This window comes from Lactuca sativa, chromosome 6 (assembly GCF_002870075.4).
Source record: "Lactuca sativa cultivar Salinas chromosome 6, Lsat_Salinas_v11, whole genome shotgun sequence".
NCBI classification, from domain to species: Eukaryota; Viridiplantae; Streptophyta; class Magnoliopsida; order Asterales; family Asteraceae; genus Lactuca; species Lactuca sativa.
Genome location: NC_056628.2, coordinates 25,360,352 through 25,378,421, shown reverse-complemented (window position 1 = coordinate 25,378,421; position 18,070 = coordinate 25,360,352).

The window sequence follows — 18,070 nt, the reverse complement described above, 5'->3', positions numbered from 1 at the left end:
GTGTTTGAAAAAGTGTATTAATTTAAGGTGCAAATTGAAAGAGAGAAAGATGATGAGTAGAGCACGCATTTGATTAAAACGTCAATTATGGATGACAAGTGCAATAAAATGGGCAAAACTATATACTATGTACAAAAGATACTTATTTACTTTTAGGAAGTTAATGAATATAATTTTACTTCATATATTTAAAGAGAGTTACGGACAGTTCTTAGAAAGACCACTGTATAGTATAAGATTTTACTATTTAAATGAGGATTGAAATAACCAACTAATAAATTGGTACATGGCGCGCACTATAAATTTAAGGCATTTTATCTTGGACCATTTAATATCATTTTTTTTTTTTTTTTATATTAAAATGCTATAAAAACAGTGTCAACATTTTTTTTTTTTATAGAATAACAATATATATATATATATATATATATATATATATATATATATATATATATATATATATATATATATATATATATATATATATATATATATATATTCCATCAAAATATATTTTCATTTTAAATTTATAAAGATTGTTAAAAGCATCTCTCAAGTTATTAGCTTTTCACTTATTTGCTTACATCTTTTTTATATATAAACTTTATAAAATACATTATAATAAAATTAGTTATTTATATGTTATTAATCCTAGGTATTTTATTAAAATGGGGGTACGAACCCAAAAAATAATACGACCTAGATGATAATTCTCAACCACATATTTTCTTAAGGGTAAGAACGTCCAACGTTGTCTGTGGACGTAACACAATCATGCATTATGCATGTCAATGTAATACACAATCATGCATTATGCATGTTAATGTAATACAGACTCGGATATATGTAATAATATGTGACGAATGTCTAATTAATGTAATTTAAATGAGTTTTTCTCTTTGTTTTTTGTATTTTTTTTCAATTTTTACTTTTTTTTAATAAAGATAAATTCAGTTTTTTAGTTTTTTTTTTCATTTCATTTTTTTTTGTTTTTAGTAAATCTATGAAGTTAATCGTTATTTTTTAAAAAAAAAAAATTTGAGCTAAATATTGGTTTGACAATTTGTTATTTAATAATTATAAGAGTTTCGAACCATATATTATTAAAAATTATAATATTTTTTGGCCACAATATTTAAGGATAATATCATTTTGTATCATAATTTTTTTTATCGTAATATATTTAATTTAATCAAGTTTTTGGTCATTACAAAATTTGGATCATTATATTTTCTGAATCATTTAATTTCGAATAACTAAAGATCATAACATATTCGAATTAAAATATTTTGGATTATAACAAGTTAACGATCATAAAATATTTAATTATCTCATTTTGGATCACATTATTTTTAACCTTAGTTTTTTAAGAATTTATAAACTTTTAAAATAAATGTTATATCTAAAGAACTTAATTTTTGAAAATTTCATTTCAAATAGTTCATAATATATTATATATAATAAAATTTAGTAGGATTTTTGATTTGTAGAATAACAACATTTACTTCTTATTTTTTTTGTAAAATCATACATTTCTTTAAACAAAACTTAGGTACCTTTAATAATTAATATTGGTTTGATATTTTGATGTTTAACAATTATAAAAGTTTTGAATCATAAGATATTATCATAATATTTTTCGGGTAATATCATTTTGGATCATAATATATCGAATTAAATCAAATTATGGGTGATAACATTTTTTGGATATTTATATTTTATGAATTAATTAATTTTGAATCATAAAAATACGACTAATGAATATAACATATTTCGATCAAAATAGTTTTTGGTTATAAAAAATTAAAGATAACAAAATATCGACTCATATATTTTTTGAATTATCTCATTTTGGATCATTTTATTTAAGCATTAGTTTTTTTAAAAACCTGTAATCTTTAAAAATAAAATGTGATATTTAAACAACCTTACTTTTGAAAATTTCATTTCAAAAAATTCATATTATATTATATTTAAGAAACTTTAGTAGGATTTTTTACTTAAAGAAATTTTCACTTCATATATTTCAAAAAATCTTGGATTCCTTTAAACAAAATGTAGGTAGGTTTGACATTCCCATTTTTAACAATTACTAAAGTTTTAAATCATAAGATATTAAACATTACAATATTTTTGGATAATATCCTTTTGGATCATAAAATATTCAACTAAATCAAGTTTCTAATCATAGCAAATTTTGAATCATTATATTTTCTGGATAATTGGACTAAGAATCATAAAAGATACGAGTAAAGATCATAACATATTTGTATCAAAATATTTTTGGATTATAAAAAATTAAGGACCATAAAATAATGAATCATGTATTTTTTTAAGTCATATTATATATATATATATATATATATATATATATATATATATATATATATATATATATATATATATAGGGTTAGGTTATTTTATTTTTACTATCTATTGTGTGCCCGTATGACTGATTCTAGACCAATCATTTTAGTTATTTTAAAAAAGTAATTAATGTATATTACATGTTGAAGATAATAGGTATTAATTCCATCTTCAGCATTTAATATGCATTAATTGCTTTCTTAAAATAACTAAAATGATTGGTCCAGAATCAATCATACGGGCACACAATAGATAGTGAAAACATTTAAACCTAACTATATATATATATATATATATATATATATATATATATATATATATATATAAACTCTAATAGGATTTTATATTTATAGAATGACAATTTTGATTTTTTATTATTTTTATTATAAAATCTATGAGTAGTAGCCATCTGAATGTTGAACTTACCATGTTACTATTCCAGATTTTCCTTAATACACTTTGTCTTTCAAATTTTTAGACAAAGTGCCCCGTACTTTTAAAAACTAATTATTATTTTTTCACATTATATCCTAACCAACCAATTATACAAATAAAGGGTCTAAATTTGTCCTCGCAGTTGCAACCATCTTTTCAGTTCCTATCTGATCCTATATATATATATATATATATATATATATATATATATATATATATATATATATATATATATAAAAGGAGGATTATTCGGAAATCAGTCGACACTTGTCAAGATTCAGAAAAGATCTTATGTCACTTTGTTAAGCTTTGATGACCCTTGTTAGGAAGTAATGTGGATAACACACGAACCCAAAAGCACATAAAGACATAATACTAACGTGGTTCAGTCAAGATGACCTACGTCCACAGGTAGGAGGGGAGAATTCTTATTCATGAAGATTTTACAAATACAACCATCATAAATTTGACCTACTTACTAAAGATAATAAAGACATAAAAGACCTCTAACAAATAACTAGCAGACATTCCTAGTTATAGACTATGGATTAGATCTAAACCCCCAATGGGTCAAACCCATCAATCTATAGGCCTATGAAAGGTGCTAACCAATCACAATCCGCCTTGCAACCTCATCTAGAACCTTCGTACTTGAGATACATTACATGATTATCAGCCACATACATGAAAGAGTCTCATCAGCCAAAATGATTTTTCATGAATGACCATGGCACATCATGATGGAGCATCCTTCAACATGCACCAAAGTGGTGCAACATGCCATTTAGGGCATACACCTTGAGCATCTTCAACCAATGAGCATCCTTGGACAATCTTGATCATCCTAGTGTGCCACATCAATCCACCATGATACATTAATGGTGTATCATGATCATCAATAGTGTATCCATGCTTCAAAAACACATCATGAGTCCATCAATACTACGCAGTACACCAAGGCACATTAGATTATCATACCTTTGTACCAAGGTGGCCGGTGTGACATTTTTATACTAAAAATGTTTTAGTTTTAAATTTATCAAATTTTTATCTAACACGTCTTAACTAACACTTACATATGTAGTGAATATGGTCGAGTATAGTATACTTGTGGTAAATAAGGGTGTCGAACTCTCGGGGAATATGTATGATTAATAACAGATTAATTTAAATTGAAACAAAAAAATGAAATATGAGATTTTGTTTAATTGAAATCTTAAACAGACAATTCAAACTAACAAACATAGTAAATCACTAAAATTAAAGACAATGATTTTTGAAGCACTTCCACTTAAATTTCGAATCCCTATTTCCTATGGTGAATATATGATAGTGTAATAAAGTATAAAGAGATTATTGAGTTGACTAGCAAGTATGATCTAATTACTAATACTTGTGATTAACAAGTGACTAACTTCAATGTTCATGAGACTAGAAACCTATAAACCATTTAATTATTAAAATTACTTATGAATCAGTCATGAGTTTAATCATAAAGTTCATAAAATTAAACCTAGCAAAGTTGGTTAAACTAATGCTCTCTTAAATGAAAAAAATTCTTGATTGATATTACTGATGGGTTTTAGGCATAAGAACAATCCTATGTGCTCATACAAACCCTAATGTTTGGATCTAGGTTTCTCTATTATACATGCTTTGGATCCAAGACTAACAAACTTAGATCTAACATATTATAAACTGAATTAGGGTTTAGAGAATTACCTTTGATTGTTATATAGCAATAACAATCAATTCCTTGCTTGGATTGGCCTTAGAAAGCTTAGCGCATCAAGTGCTGCACCTCTAATGGAGTCACAAACACCTTATGCAACTTGGATGAAGAGGAGAAGAGATGGGAGGCACCAAAAACGGATGGAAACCCTAGAGAATCAGTTGTACACGTTTTTGGAGCCTAAGGGGTCCTTTATATACTTGTGTGGGCTGCTAGGGTTTCAGTCAAAACCCTAATGGACAGCTTAAGCTCTAAGCAGCCCATGGAACCTTCTGGATAAGGCCATGGACGAAAATATGATGGGCTTCCATCATAATTTCGTTCACCCATTGTTCCTTTAGCATTCCTTAGCCCAATAACTCAATTATCCAATAATTGCAGTCCAGTCCCCAAAATTTAATTAATCTCTTTTAGCCACAAAATTAATTATCAATTAATTCTTGACTAATATTAATTAAACAATATGATTTCTCCTTTAATATATTATTCTCGTAATATATTAATAAATCATATTTAAACCTTTTTTCTCCTTAAATCATCCTACATATTGCTATGGTGAAGGCAACCCAAAAGGACCATGCTCATAATCGGGTCAAGTACATACCAAAATAGTTGTGGACTTAGACACTAATCCAACAGTATCCCACTTGGATAAGTCTAATAACTATTTTCCATATGACTTCCGAACCTGATCAGCAATCGTAGCTTTCACAAGCCGCTGTCAACTCTGATCTTATCAGATAGCGTGTCCTCTAGATAAGGGATTATATATTCCTCCATTCTCAAGATATCGTATAGACAAAAGACATGAATTTCAATTATTCTCTCTATACTATTTCCCGACTTTCGATTTATGACGACTGACAACAGACTATAATTGAACACATCAACTTAGTCCCGGCTTGGCCAAGCACTTAGGTGTCATCACTAAATCATCGAGAGGCCCACATATATCGCTTTTATCCCACTTTGGGTAAAAGGAATGGATAAACTTCGACTCAAATGCTCGCTTGCATTTATTGATTGAATCACACACAACAATAAGTTTTATAACACCAAGTTACTGGTGCGTTTACTTATTATCAATGTGCAACCGACCAACAAATAACAACTCACATGTCTCGGTTTCAAGAATATACAATATTATCGTCTCACTAATCACTCGTGATAAAACCATGAAGTGATCCAAGTGAGCGTGGGTTTAATCCAATACTTTAATCTTATCAAAGCACTCATGAACTCTGCATCAAACTTGTGCTATGTCTAAACACTTCGGACAATCTACAGATAGATTCATGACAGTCTTCCTTCATACTTACTCCCAATGTATGACCGATTGTGGATGTTTGAACAACCTAGTTATTCTGGAAGTCAAAACATGCAAATTGAAACATGACAATAATACTTAATCCTATATGGCCCCAAACTTGTGAGAGTAAATAAAACACTTCTATTTATCCACCATATTGATCACTCATTATTTATCATTTAATGTTTCGGATAATCAACTCATTACTTGAATTACAACAACAATTGTCCCATGCTCTAAGCATGCACACTTTGTTTCCTATGGTCCATGCTTTGTGAAATAGAACAATTGAAAACTTTTCCAATGATTCTCATTTCACAATTCCTTAATCCCCATTATTAGTGTAAGAACACAAGGTTCTTCCACTACTAGAATATGCTAGATTCTAACATTTTACGCAACGATCCTTTCGTAAAGTCATAGCACAAAAGTCACCAAGACTTGACCAATGAAATTACAAAGTACTCTATCGGAAATTGTTACAAGACAATTCCATAGACGTGAAGTCTCACATTCAAAGTACATTCATTTGAACATCCTTCTTGCATAAAAGTTTCTATCTAGGCATAGACTCTCAATATCCAACTCCCAATATGGAAACATTTCCACATTTGCCATATGACAACTCATTCTTAATAGAATCTTATATATTCATAATAATGTCGATATGGTCCATCCAATACCATACTCCCAACTACTCACAAGCAACCAATCCTCAGCAAAATTTGGATCGTCCTTTGATAGTTGTTTAATTATTTTAGTCAAAACCAATTCTAGTCTTTTTTCCCTCTTAATGCGCTAGACATTTGGAAAAATTTTAGAATGGTAAATATTATAGCATTTGCAATCGATCCTATACCCGAAGCATATGGGGCACGATGCATAATGTCTTACATAATGATATGATACTTTACCAATCTTTTGCCATAATATTTTATGTGTCATGTTCTCACAATTCGAAATATGAAGAGGGATGCCGTAATCATAATCGAATTTTAAGAACACACAATGTATCCTTTGACTGAAAATATTAAAATTTCTCATTCTAAGCGTTAGATTTTGAAACGAAGTATAATATTCTCTCCCTTAATTATAGCAAAAAGCAATTTTTTCAACCCATGCAACTTTGCAAATTGAATCTTTGTTTTTCTATAATTAATATTGCTAACTTGCAATACTCGCCATAATAATCATAACACTTATGCTCCCACTATCATGATGATTATTATCATATAAGCATAACACTTATGCTCCCACTAGCTTTGACATGTATTCAGAAAACAAATGACCTTCCAGAAAACAATGTCTATTGAATTTCTGAAATTCATATTTCTAATACCAGATGCTTCGATAAGCCTTTATCTAAGCTTCTTAAACTTATACACCTTTGCCTTAGATAGCTCATATGTGTGTTTTAACAATCTAGAACTTATGTTACTAAGTTCCAAATATTCAAACTAATTGCCAAATCTCACAATTCGAACTATGGAAAGGGATGCCGTAACCATAATTGAATTTGAGAATACAATTTTCACAATCGCTATCTTCTTAAAACCTCTCTTAGTGAAAACATTTCCTCACAACCATTTTCATGAAGAAGGGAATCTTATGACACTTAGATTTTATGGTGTATGCATTCCTATCCATGTGAATTTGCCAAAACCAAAGTTTGCGACAAATCCAAACTCATATGGACTGAACTTTCTTAATCTTGATTTCTTGCCTTATGGTAACACGAGTGCCCACCATGTCTTCCAAGTAGTTTAGTAACTTGTCCTTACATATCAATGTACTTTCCATCGACTAAGGCTTTAGTATGCATTCAAATGAGAACTCACAGAACTCACATACACAACTAATTCAATTGGAATGGCACAGAAACAAAATAATGTCAGCACGATAGGTTGTAAACCTCAAGTCGTGCGCTAGTGATGATCGATAAGGTTTATTCTTGATTTGTTCTTGAAACTTTTCAAGACCGTTTAGACTCCCACTGACTCCTTGACATATAATATTCTCTTGTCAAGAAACATTCTTTGACAAAGCAAATACTCAAGAGTTAGTGTAGTTCTTATCAAGACAAAACACTTCATATAATTGGTCCTAGTTGGTCTTTGTCTTACCCAAGACAGCACAACTTACCAATTTCAAATGTGTAAGAGTAAGAAAACTTTTCCAAGTTCCACATTCGATGAGTGTTATAAACCTAGTTAAAACCTTTCACTCAATGTCACAATCTTGACTCTAAGACTTGATATTGGAACGAAGTATGATTGACTTATTGATTTAACCATTTCTACAATACTTGATTCCTCTTCTTAGACATGCAATTGCACTAAGACTCACTTAGAGGATCTATTGAGACATGGTTCTTAATCTTTAAGACTTATCATAAAACACAATAAAAGGTACTCTCCCTTCTTCTTAGAAAAGAGAAACTTTTATCTTTCTGCCTACTTGATTCTTCTTTATTCGTTCTACTATTCATTGAAACTTTTCCAATTAACTCAGAATTACACTCAATCTTGTAAGTATAATCATATTTACTAAACTTTAGTAAATCATGATGAATGTCTTTGTCACTCTTGTGGTGGACTTGATCAACGCACAACCTTGTGTACTTGATCTCCTTGTTCTTCAATAGACACTTTGCCAAAGAATTAGTCTAAGTTTCCCAAATGTGAAAGTTTTTCATTCATCATGCAATACACATTGCATGATTCCAAGTTTCTGTCCACTTGAAACTTAGGCGATGAGAAACTCTCCTTATTTGGTAAACTTTTGACATTTCCACAAATAACATAATTAAGAATCAAATCCATTTTGCTAATGATAGAAGTACACAAACATCAATTTTTCATATATTTCATTGCAAGGATAAACAAACAAGATAAAAAAACAAAATTTATTCATAAAACAGCGGAAAATATGTCCTTACAATGCAAAATTCAAATGAAAAACTATGTAATCATATACTCCTAACAAATCTAACATAACTTCCTAAGCTCAAAATCTGATCTTCGAATCCATGCGATCGAAATCCATTTCTTCGTGATCAGACTCATCTTGCTCTTCCATTAAACTTCCTCTCTTTTCTCTAATCCTGCAAAACATGCAAATGTAATCTTATCACATTATGAATAAAGAATAGGAATTCAAATGGAGTTAGATAGTGGATTTTATACCTGAAGTAGAGCCATACTTATCGACTCTCCCATCTCTTAGATTCTTCAGGTCCTTCGGGCAGCTTCGTATCCATTGCCCCTTTCCTTGGCAGCAGGAACAGGTGGTGTCCATGGAAGCATGGTTGGTTGAATTATCAGACAAATATGCTCCATTACTTCGCCAAATCATTTCTGATTCAGCAGCAACAAGCATGTAATTCAAGTCAATGAGGGTTGCATCAAGCTTCATCATATAATACTCTCTTATGAACTCATCATATGATTCAGGGAGTGACTGAAGAACCCAGTCCACAGCCAACTTATTGGAGATAGACACACCCAACATAATCAACCTATCAATGTGTGATTTCATCCCTAGGATGTGAGCACACACGGGTTTACCATCTTGATGTTCCATTGCCAATAGGGATTCGGTGATCTTGAACTTTTCAAATCTTCGATCATCTGGGTTAGGGAGAACAACGGGAGGAAGAGGAGGAAGTGAAATCAAGCTAGTCAACATTGATCTCTCACTTTGAATCAAGCTTTCACCTTCATTAGGAACACTTTTTCCTTGGGATTCGGGAATACCACGGTTAGAGTCAGACATCTACAAAACGGGAGAAAATTCAAGTTAAGTTGATTGAGTCCTTAATAAAACACCCAAATGAGTTATTAAGGCTAGGATCCAACACAATATTCTACAACCTAGAAAAGCGATGTTGTAATCTAGTTGCAAAATATTTGAAGGTAGGCAAATGACGATTTACCAATTTCCACCATGAAAAACGAAAAGGAAGATTAAGTTTTAAATGAATTGAAATTCCTAGATCTTTTGAGATTCATTGAACATTTCAATGTCATGTTTAATCTCGATTATGCCCTTCTATTTGTGACTGGGATGCTGAGGATCACAAACAAGGTGTGAATAACCATACGAATCACGTGGTGCACCCAATGCTACAATCACCTAATCAATGTGCCGGTTAGCCACACACGCTCCATTGATTTATGACAAACATCAAGTCACCCTTCGCTACCAATGTCATCCCCAAATTAGTGTGCCGGTTAATCACACACGCTCCACTAACGTTTGACAAGGGTACGAAGTGTAATTCTATGGATTAGCATACAATTTCACATTTTTCCTAAAGTAACTATGATTTGGGAATTTGAAAAAGCATTTAGTTACTTTGTACTTTATTATACTTATAATGGAAGGTTTATGTCCTATCCTACCCGTTCGGCTAACGACCCTCCACTAGTCAAGAGTGCGGTGGGTAAGAGTGGATACCCATTCAATCGCCATTTTATAGGCAATTTCCTTAAACACCCCTTATAGACCAGCTTCGTGAATGAGGCCTACTAACGGTAAGACTGACTGTTTACTCATACATATATAATATTAGACTTTTAATGTTATATATAGTATAGGGTGTATTTTACACTTTTAAAATACTAGGTGGCTTAATTTAGTAAAATTATACTTTTAATTTAATTAAATGTAAACCAAGACTTTATGGGTTTATTAAATCACTTTTAATTATTCACTTTAATTTATTAATAAAACCATAAGGGTGTGATTTGAACTTTTTCAAATTACTAGGGATTTAGAATTCAACATTTCAAAATTAAACTTTTAATCAACTTTTAAATTCCAAACTTGAGGGAAAGTTTTGAAACATTTCAAAACATTAGGGATCAAATAACAAATAATTCAAACTAAACAATTAATTTCATAATTATCTATATTTGACCTAATCTTATTTTAGTCACTAGATAATTACCAAATAATTTGAAATAATCCATATTTATCATATAAACAACCAATATTTAAAAGATTTGAAATTATCTATTGTTTTGACAAGGATAATCATTAATTTAAGATAAAAATCGGATTTTAACTTCAAAAAACGAATTAGGCATCAAATCCAAGTCAAAACAGCAGCCAAAACCCGAAAATCCCTCTGTCTGACCCCTAGACTCGCCAAGTTAGGGACTGGACTCGCCGAGTCAGACAGACTCGCCGAGTTCATCCACTGACTCGCCGAGTCAGGTCGGGCAGAGGCCAAAAAAAACTCGATTTTCATCAAATAAAGCAGTTAAGCATCACATACAACTGAAACCAACCAAGGCTTTGATACCACAGATGGGTTTTAGGCATAAGAACAATCCTATGTGCTCATACAAACCCTAATGCTTGGATCTAGGTTTCTCTATTGTACATGCTTTGGATCCAAGACTAACAAACTTAGATCTAACATATTATAAACTGAATTAAGGTTTAGAGAATTACCTTTGATTGTTATATAGCAATAACAATCAATTCCTTGCTTGGATTGGCCTTAGAAAGCTTAGTGCCTCAAGTACTGCACCTCTAATGGAGTCACAAACACCTTATGCAACTTGGATGAAGAGGAGAAGAGAGGGGAGGCACCAAAAACGGCTGGAAACCCTAGAGAATCAGTTGTACACGTTTTTGGAGCCTAAGGGGTCCTTTATATACTTGTGTGGGCTGCTAGGGTTTCAGTCAAAACCCTAGTGGACAACTTAAGCTCTAAGCAGCCCATGGAACCTTCTGGATAAGGCCATGGACGAAAATATGATGGGCTTCCATCATAATTTCGTTCACCCCTTGTTCCTTTAGCATTCCTTAGCCCAATAACTCAATTATCCAATAATTGCAGTCCAGTCCCCTAAATTTAATTAATGTCTTTTAGCCACAAAATTAATTATCAATTAATTCTTGACTAATATTAATTAAACAATATGATTTCTCCTTTAATATATTATTCTTATAATATATTAAACCTTAGAAATTTCTCTTATTACACAATACTTTTATAAAAATACAAGACTTTTATAACAATGGCTATAATTTTTTATAAAAACCATAAGAGACAAAATGTGTCACCTCTCTCCCAACATTTCCCTCTCCACCCAACACACTCATGATCTCTACCATATTAGAATAATACTAGAATCCATGCCTTGAATATTTTATTCCTAAGGCTTTACTTGATTATAATAAGCTACAAAGCTTACTTCTAATTAAATAATCACATAAACATGCTTCTTCGCTTCCCCATGCACCCCACCCCACTCTCCTCCCTCCTCTATATAACTTACGACCGAGAAGGCCTTTCCTATAACACTCTAAATTTTCAAAAAAAAAATTTCATTTTTAAATCGCATAAGACTCAATATCACATTTCTCAAAACCACAATGTATCAGTTATCAAAACACCATTCAACAAAATGACTGATAATATCCCGGAATCCTCAAACATAATCTCGAATAGGTGTGTACAATCAAGCCAGCACCCTCCCACAATCCTGAGAAGTACCTGAAACACATATCACACAACACGGTAAGCACGAAGCTTAACAAGTTCCCCAAAATACCACATACACAAATAATAAGCCTCTCATGGCTATAGCTCGACATGGACCCTCCGTCATGTATCTCGGTGAGGACCCTGTGGTCTCACGGCTCGGTGTGGACCCTTCGGTCATGTGTCTCAGTGAAGACCCTCCAGTCTCACAACTCAGGTTGGACCCTCCAGTCTTGTATCTCAATGAAGACCCTCTGGTCTCACAACTCGATTTGGACCCTCCGGTGCTAACTGAGTAAGGCACAAAATAATATTGCATATATCACAAAGACAAAATGCATAATATCACATAACTCAATATAAGCACATAGCACCCTCTGGTCGATTACTCAAATAAGACCCTGCGGTCACACACTATTACCACTCAGGTTAGTATAGTGAGAAGACTCACCTCATAAGTAAGCAAATAGATCTAGTACCCAACGAACAATCTAGATTCCGCTTACATAATATAATCATTTCTAATTAACACTTAATAATCAAACCTCTAAAAAGTTAGTCTAACCCCTTTTCTCACTCTTGGAAAGGGTGAAAGACTATTTTACCGCTCCATGATCTTTTTAACTCATGTCTTGACCAAACCCTAAAAGTCAACGAAAGTTAATGCTCAAGTCAACAGTCCATGTTGACCCAACTCGTCGAGTGCACCTATGCGACTCATCGAGTTCCTCCTTTTCTCATAAAATCGGGAAAACTCCAACTCAACTCGTCGAGTTGTTTCATAAACTCGCCGAGTTGTAGCGCGTCCAGACTATCGGGGAAAACCCTAACCGACTCATCGGGTTGGCTCATTATAACTTCCGAATTTCCAGGTATTATGTTTGATCATTTTTTTGAGTAAAAGAGAGGGACTCGACGAGTTGAGGCATAGACTCGTCGAGTAGGATCGCGTGTTCTGACTGGATTAATAAACGGACTCGACGAGTCGGAAAGGGTGGACTCGACGAGTCCGCGCTGTGGATTGAAACCCAAATTCTCGGGGTCTGTGCCCTATTTAAAGGCCTTTATGTCCTCCATTTGCGGCCACTACACCCCTGAGAAACCCTAGAGAGCAGAGAGATCGTTTGTGGTGCAAGAGGAAGGCTAATTCACCATTTCTTGTGTGTTTTAGCAAGAAGGAAGGAGGTAGAACAAGCTAAGCGGGTTGAGGAGCTTGGATCCACTTCGATTTGATCAGAGGAAGCTGTTGGAGGTAACAATCTGTGCCATTCTCGTGTTTATAATGATTCTAGTGGAATCTAGGGTTTTCTTTATGCCTCTTTTAGTTTGAATCTGGAGTATGTGAGGTCCCAAGGCGAAATGGTTCATAGATCTGGACTTTAAGAGGTCCAGAGAGTCTTTACCACTTTGCTTTATGTCATATCTTTTGAGTTATGAGCCTAGGAGGCCATTTTAGAGGTTATTTCACCAAAAGAAGCTTTGGGTGTGTTGCATGCGTACCAAGATTAGACCTTTACGTGATTATCATGCTTGGGAAGGTCAGATCTATAAATTAGAGAAGCAGATCTGAACTTAGAAGGTCATTTGAGTATGAACATGGAAGCAACTCGCCGAGTTCATAAGTGGACTTGACGAGTCGAGTCGGGGCTGCCCCGCGATTCGTGACAGGAGGACCCGTCGAGTGGAGGGATGACTCGACGTGTTGGATAAGGTGTCTAAGTCCATAACTATTTCTGGTAAATACTTGACCCGACCCGACATGGTCCGTTTGGGTTGCATGGCACCATGCAATTGAATAAACTAAATGAGAGAAATAACACATATGGTTTATTAATATATTATAAGTTCTAATATATTAATAATATTATTTAATTAGTTTTGATCAAGAATTAATTTATAATTAATTAAGTGATCAAAAGATAACTAATTAGATATATGGGTAGATTATGTAAATCTTCCATATCTTATATAGTGGGCTAAGAGGCTCCATGGATTGTCAAGTTGGGTTCCACCCATAGGATGCTCCATGGATGCTCCATAGATGCTCCATGGAGTTAACCCATGGATCAAGAAATGAAGAGTCATGGAACATTAGGGTTTACCTAATGTAACACACTATATAAGCAATGTAACTCTCCCCAATATCGGCTACACTAAGAAACAAGAGGGCTTGGCCGATTTTGCATGTGTTAGAGTATTCTCTCAAGTTTATTCTTTGCATTTGGTGTTGTGTGAAGCATTTGAGGCATCACACTTGAGGTTCTAGGCTCACAAGGTTTCAAGGAACACTTACAACAACAAGGTATGTAGTTCTATCTATTATTCAAGTTAAAATTGTTCCCCATGTATGCTAGATAGGATCATAGCCTTGGAAATCATTTTGCATGATAATTAGACAAACATAGATCCAAGGTTATTAGGGTTGCATGTACACTTAGGAAGTGTTAGAATGCTCAAAACCCAACAGTGGTATCAGAGCCTAGGCTTGTTTGTTTGTTATTTGTGCTAAATAGTTGAAAAAAGTCGATTTTGTGCAATCTGTCTAATGAACTCGCCGACTCCATGGGGGGACTCGCCGAGTTCATGTGAATCTTCAACCTACTCACCGAGTAGGTTCATGCACTCGGCAAGTAGGAGCCTCAGAATGCAGATTTTCGACTTTAGTTGCTGGAAATGGACTAGAAACATTACCCTAAACTGTTTTGGTACTTGAAAACTTGTTTTAGATGGTGTAATGTCTTTGCTAATCCATTTACAACAACAAGTTATCAAAATTACAAAGTTTTAAGTGTAAGTTTTGATTCATGATAGTGTTCATGTTCATGTTCTTGATCTTATGATGTTTAGATGATCATAGGAATTGTTTGTAACCTATGTGGTAGATTAATTCTTGATCATTATGTGTTTTAATGGAGTCCATAACTTGTCCTCAAGTTATGGAAAACCAAAAGTCACTTTGCTTTAAAACCATTAAAAGAACACATGGGTTATAAAAATGAAGAGTCTACATTTTTAATACCCTAATAAACTCATAAGTTACAAGAAATGAAAAGTTTTGAAAGTTTACAAAACTTGCCCTCAAGTTTTGGAACAAGTAAAGTCTTGATTAAAACTTTAGTTCCAACCCTTAGAATTTTAAAAGTTAAAATTCAACCCTTATAGTTATAATATTATAAGTTAAAAATAATATATATATGTATAAGATCAAAGTCGTCTTACCGCTAGTACGCCTCATTCACGAAGCCGGTCTATAAGGTGGGTATAAGGTTGTTGCCTATAAAATGACAACTTAATGGGTGTCCACTCTCACCCACCGCTTGCTTGACTGGTGGAGGGTCGTTATCCGAACGGGTAAGACAAGGACTTATAAATTCTAATTAAAAGTATGATGAATATTATAAAGTAACTAAATGTTTTATTAAATTCCCAATCTTAGTTACTTTAGGAAAAATGTGAATAAGGTGCTAATCCATGAAATTACACTTTACACTTTGTCTAAGTCGTTAGCGGAGCGTGTGTGGTTAACCGGCACACTAACTTGGACTTAACAAGGTAGGTAAAGAGTGACTTAATATTTATCATAGTATCGATGGAGCGTGTGTGGTTAACCGGCACATCGATTGAGGGGTAATACATTAAGGGTACCAAGTAATTTGCATGGTTACTTCACACCTCGTTTTGTGATCCTCGGCATCCCAGTCACAAAACTTGGAGGGCACACTCGAGACTGAAACATGCATTTGAAAGGTTCATTGAATCTCAAACGAATCTAGGAATTTCTAAGAACCAAATTAAATATTTTTAATATTTCGACTTTGGTGGAAATTGGTGAATGGTCATTCACCTACCTTTCAAATATGTTATTACTTAGATTATGGCATACCTCTTCTAAGTATAATATATTGTGATTAGGTCCTAGCTTTAATACTACATTTGGGTGTTTTATTAAGGACTATCTCTATTTCTAAACTAAACTTTTCTTCTTTTTAGATGTCTGCAAACACTGCTGCTTCTGGCTCTAATCCTAATGGCTCCTTTTCTCTTATGAACTTGTGTGGGAAAGTCACTTTTGATGGATCCAACTTTAATGAATGGATCAGAAACATCCGAATGATTACCCGCTACGAGGAAAAAGAATATGTCCTCGATAAGGAGCTTAAGGAGATTGATGAGACAGTTGCTACTTCTCAAGAGATCGCTGACTTTAGGGCACATGAAAGGGATGCCACCAAGGTGGCATGCATCATGATGGCCACTATGACATCCGACCTCCAAAAGTCCTACGAGGACTATTACCCTTTTGAAATGCACCAAGATTTGATGGAAAGATACCATCAAAGTGCACGACAAGAGAGGTATGAAATCATCTCCTCCATGATAACAACCTGAATGAAGGATGGAGAACCCATCATGGGCCACATGCAGAAAATGCAAAGATTTGTGGACCGCTTGCTGAAGCTTAATGTGAACTTCCCCGAGGAGCTAGCAATAGATATTATTTTGCACTCCTTACCTTCATGTTATGATCCATTCCGCATGAAATATCACATGAACAAGGAAGAGGTCACTCTCAGCAAACTTCAAGGACTCTTAAAGACCGCAGAAAGTGGTCTTAAGGGTAAGGCGGTTGTTACTACTCCTACTCCTACCAACTCTGCCCCTGTCTTGGCAATCGGGAAAGGACGAGGAAAGAAGAGAAAGAGTTCTTCGAAGGGTACCAAGGTTAGGACCCTTGATGGCTCTTCTTCAAGTGGAACCAAGAAAGGTTTCATCACTCTTTCTTCTGACCCAAAAGAGGCTGAATGCTTCTATTGCCATGAAAAGGCACATTGGAAGCGGAACTACCCAAAGTACCAGCAAGATGTGAAGGATGGGAAAGTTAAACCCAACCATGCAGGTATTTATACTATCTTATCTAATAACTCACCCCATTCTAACTCATGGGTCCTTGATACTGGTTGTGGTATTCATATCTATTCTGATTTGCAGGGACTAAGAAGAAGTGAGAATGTGGAGCAAGGAAGAATAAACTTGATCAAGGGAAACAGGAAAGCTTCACCTGTCACCAAGATTGGAGTTTATACTTTATCGCTAAGTAGTGGCTTTAGTTTAGATTTGAATAAATGTTGTTATTCGCTAGAAATGGCAAGAAATATTATTTCATTTCATGCATTGTATAAACAAGGTTTCACCTTTTCATTTGATAATGAAGTTGGTTCGATTAATCCTTTCTTTAATAATATTCTTTATTTTAAATCAATACCTTGTGATGGCGTGTATGAAACTGTATCTGTGGTTGATAACTTAGGAAATAATGTATTGTGTTTTGATTTTGTTAATAATAATAACTTGGATAAAACATCACTCTGGCATTGTCATCTTGGACATATAAGCAAGAAACACATAGGTCAACTCCAAAAGCATGGAGTCTTGGAGTCATTTGACCTAAAGTCTGATGATAGTTGCGAATCATGGTTACTTGGAAAAATGACAAAGTCACCCTTCACAGGTTCTTGTGAGAGGGGTGAAGGCTTGTTCGATCTTATGCACACGAATGTGTGTGGACCATTCAAACATGCCACAAGGGATGCTAATCATTATTATTTGACTTTTACTGATGATTATAGTAGATATGGATATGTCTACTTAATCAAGCATAAGTCAGAGACTTTCGAAGGGTTTAAGGAATTTAAACAGGAAGTCGAGAATCAATTGGGCAGGATCATTA